Source organism: Orycteropus afer, unplaced genomic scaffold, assembly GCF_000298275.1.
Source record: "Orycteropus afer afer isolate SDZICR_OR568_19922 unplaced genomic scaffold, OryAfe1.0 scaffold00684, whole genome shotgun sequence".
In the NCBI taxonomy this organism is placed as follows: domain Eukaryota; kingdom Metazoa; phylum Chordata; class Mammalia; order Tubulidentata; family Orycteropodidae; genus Orycteropus; species Orycteropus afer.
The window spans coordinates 2475-7314 of NW_006922271.1; positions in this window are offsets into that span (position 1 = coordinate 2475).

Below are 4840 nucleotides of genomic sequence, written 5' to 3' on the forward strand. Positions count from 1 at the left end.
AGGGAAGAACAGGTAATAGAACTTTCTTATAATGAATTCAAAAGATAACATATATAGGACTTTCCAATAATTCAAGGAAACCAAAACAGAATCAAGGAGAAGACAAACAATACCCTTAAAGAATTCAGGAAAATCATTTATTCAAGAGAAAATGACAAAGTAAATAGACAATTAGAAATCAAACAAAAACAGCAATTAGAAATCCAGAAGATGAACACTTAAAGTATGGAGATAGGTAACACATTGGAAGGACCAACGAGCAGACTTGAATGAACTGGCAGAAAAATGCATTTTCCAGTTAGAAGACAAATACCTTGGCACCAGCTTGTATGAGGAAAAATCAGAACAAAGACTGAAGAGAAATGAAGAAACCTAAGAGTTGCATGGGATGATGTGAAAAGAAATAACACATGCCAGAATGGAATTTCAGACAAGAAGAGGCAAAAAAAAAAAAAAACTACCAAGAAAATTGTCAAAGACTTTCTAACAGAAAACTTCCCCTATATCATGAAAGATGAAAAGAAACCCATCAAAGAAGCTCAGTGAACCCAACACAGGATAAATTCCCAGAGAAAGTCAATGAGACATATCATAAGCAAATTTTCCAAAACCAAAAATAAAGAAAGAATCTTGAGACCAGACCAGGAAAAACAAAATGTTACCTACAAAGGGCAGCCAATAAGACTAAGCTCTGATTCCTCAGCAGAAACCAGGCAGGCAAGAAGGCAGTGGGATGGCATATTAAAATACATGTGTGTATATATATATATAAGTTTTCTGGCTTTTTATGAAGTTTTAAAGTTGTCAGAAGTTCACTACAAGTTAGTGAGAAACAATACTTGAGTTATTTAATTAAAAATTTGGAAGATAAATTATAGAGGTCTTCCAGTAAGAGGAATAGGCAGACAAGCAACATAGACCTTCTTCAACAAAGAAAAGAAAAAAACAATTGACAGAGATACAGAAAATAATCCTGGAGCCCTGAGCTCTGAAAGGAACTATGCAGAAGTGGATTAGGCACGAACTAGTGGAAAAACCTGAACAAAAACAGTGAGTACGGAGATGGTCGGAGCTGCGAACTGTCAGCTACTCTAATGGGACCAACGGCCTGAATATTTTCAAGTGGTGTTGGGACCTGAGAATTGACCTAAAGATTAGCCCTGGTCACCAAGGGCTGCAGGGATGACTGCGCTGGTGGCCTATCACTAGGAAGGGAAACAGCGAGGAGAGAGACAACCTGAGCTGTTGACTTTCTGCCGTCCAGAGGGTGCAGCCATTTAGATTGTTTACACGCAGCAGCCATTTTGGATATTTAAAGTGACCAAGGGTGCAGCCATTTTGAATGTTTATAAGTGGCAACCATTTTGGATTTTTAAAGTGACCGAGGGCACAGCCAATTTGAATGTTTACAATTTAAACATTTTAGATTTTAGATTTTAAAGTGACAGCATTCTCATTCAGATTCCAGGGACCTAAGAATAGGCTCTGTTTGCCAAGGTTGGGGGACATACAAGAGGCTGACAACAGGAAAGGAGACAGGTGGTGACTGTATAAGTGCTGTCAACTAGTGAATAGAGGAGCACAGCACAGTACCCTGCTTGCATAGATAACATACAAACAAAACAAAATGAAAATCATGGGCAAGTCACTCCAACATACAATCACCAATTAAACACAAAAATGTCATGATGTCTCAGAGACAGCAGAGCATCACAGTCCACACAAAGAAGCAAGATAAAGCAGGAGAACAAGGGAACAGGATACAGACCAAAAACACATCCCTGAGGAAATGGAGCATTCAGACTCCTTGATAAGGAATTCAAAAGAATTATATTTAGGTATCTTCAATGAATTGAGAGACAGATCAAGGAAAACACAGAGAAAATCCTAGGACAATTTTGAAAGACAATACAAGAACAAAATAACAAAATAAATGAAAAATTAGAAATGATGCAAAACCTACAGACAGAAGTCCAAAAGATTAATACTAAATTTTCAGAAATAGATAAGACATTGAATCAGCAAAGGAGTAGAATTGAATCAATGGAAGACAGAATTAGTGAGATTGAAGGCAAATACTTCAATAATTCTTTGGAAAGGGATCAATCAGAAAAAAAGATCAAAACAAAATGAAGAAAGCCTAAGGCTCATGTGGGATACCATTAAAAGGAATAACTTACATGTAATTGGAATTCCAGAACAGGAAGAGAAAAATAAAACCACTGAAAAAAATTGTCCAAGATTTGTTGGAATAGAATTTTCCTGGTATGATGAAAGATGAGAACATATCCATTCAGGAAGTCTGACAAACCCCAAACAGGATAGACCCCAACAGAAAATCACCCAGACATATCAACATCAAACTCACCAAAACCTAAGACAAAGAATCATGAGAGCAGCATGGGAAAAATGAAAAGTTACCTACAAGGGGCAACCAATAAGACTAAGCTCAGATTTCTCGGCAGAAACCATGCAGGTGAGAAGACAGTGGGATGGTGTATATAAAACTCTGAAAGAGAAAAATTTCCAACCAAGAATTATGTACCCAGCAAAACTGTCCCTCAAATATGATGGTGAAATTAGGACATTTCCAGATAAGCAGAAATTAAGGGAATTTGTGAAAAGCAGAACAACCTTACAAGAGATGCTAAAGGGAGTCCTTTGGACAGAGAAGCAACAACAGCCAACAACAATTGACCATTAACACACATGATGATATAACTCAGAAACCAACCCAGCTATGGAAGTATCCAAAGTAAATAAGCCTACAAGATTGTAAACAGGAAACCAGAGACACCAACTGAAAAATGAAGATAACTACAAACCAAAAAGAGGGAAAAAACTGTGTCAATACAGAACTTCTAGATGGTAGGAATGTCGAGACAACTACAAGATAGAATGGACTGTTCTAAACTTGGGAAGAAAACTATAAATCACAGGGTAACCTCAAAGAAAAATGATAAACCTTCACATCAAAATAAAAAAGAGGACCAGCACAAATATATAGCAGATACTAAAACAATAGCAATGAAGGAAGTGATAACACGATTCGTAAACGAAATGAGCTCACCATAGAAAATTATATGGAACAAAGAAATTGACACCACGAGAAAGCATATAAGAAAAATGACAGCAAAAAATTCATATTTGCCAATAATTACATATATGGCAAGGGACTTAATGCTAAGATTTACAGGAAGCTCCAATGCCTCAACACCAAAGGAATTAACAATCCAATTGAAAAATGGACAGAAGACATGAATAGACACTACATCAAAGAGGATATTCCGGTGGCCAGCTAATACATGAAGAGATGCTCACAATCACTGGCCATAAGAGAGATGCAAAGCAAAATAACAATGAGATACCATCTCACCCCAGCACTGATGACAAGGTTCAACAAGACAGAAAATAACAAATGCTGGTGGGGATGTGGAGAAATTGGGACTCTCATACACTGCTGGTGGGACTGTGAAGTGATACAACCACTGTGGAAAGCAATATGATGATTCCTTATAAAGCTGGAATTGGAGATACCATTTGACTCAGCAGTCCCATTACCAGGTATATATCCTAGAGAACTGAGAGCCAGGGCAGGAACAGATATATGCACATTCATGTTCACCGCAGCACTATTTACAATAGCAAAATGAGGGAAAAAACCTAATGTGCCCATCAGCGGAAGAGTGGATGACCAAACTGTGGTACATACACATAATGCAATGCTATGCAGCTCTAAAGAAAAATGTAGAGTCTGCAAAACACTGCATAGTGTGGATGAACTTGGAGGACATTATGCTGAGTGAAATAGGTCAGTCACTGAAGGACAAATATAGTATTAGTTCATTGTTGTGGAGGGTCAAGGAAAGGTTTATATATGGAGGGAAACTTTTTTGTTGGTTGCCAGGGGTGGGAGGAGAGGGAAGGGAACACTGCAAAAAATAAAAAATGCATTGACCCATGTCACTTTAGTTTTGTGTATTTCACTGTACATAATTTGTATTTCAATAAAATACATTAAAAAAAAGATAAATTATAACTTTTTCTAAAGACAGGTGTCTTAGTCAGTGCAAAAAGGGTGGGGCAGCAGCCCAAGCCAATGTTACAAAGCTCCTTTAGCTCTGTGGATAGGTAGACCTAACTCTGCTAGCAAACCTTCTGCCCAAAGGCACTCAGCTTTCTCATTCTGTGGGCCAGGAAGCCCACTACTCAGTCTCATCCCAGTCTCTTGGTTCTACTGCCTCTGCTGCCACCATCTCTCTGCAGTCATCTCAGTGCAGGGATCTGAGGTCCAAGAATGAACTCCAATCCTGGATCTTCTCTGTCTTTATGGTAATGAGATGCACCTTTTCCACCTCTAGAATGGCTCACTTTAAGCCTAGCAGAATGGAAAACTAACCAATCCCCATAGAAACCATTCCATACAAACTATTTACATGGTCCCACCACTATAAAAGCACCATGTACCTTATTTACATTATTATCAAGCTATCCAATCCCCTTCGGGATCTTACATTTGCATAGTCTCACCCAGTCACCTGGCGGGAATCACAAAGACCATGGCTACAAGAGCCATATTAACTAAACCACTGCACCACAGAGGGAGACAAAAATCAGCAGAAACTTAGAGATACAAAGCCTTGTGCCCCTCAGGCAGTTTATAATTTTAAAAAAATAACTTTTATATTATATATAAAAGCAATGAACAGTAAACCAAAGAAATAAGACTATCAAAATTGACTAAATGGGGAGTTCCGGCAAGATGGCAGACTAGGCACAAGGACTGCACAGACATTCTTCAACAAAGAAAAGGGAAACCAATTAACACAGACACAGAAGA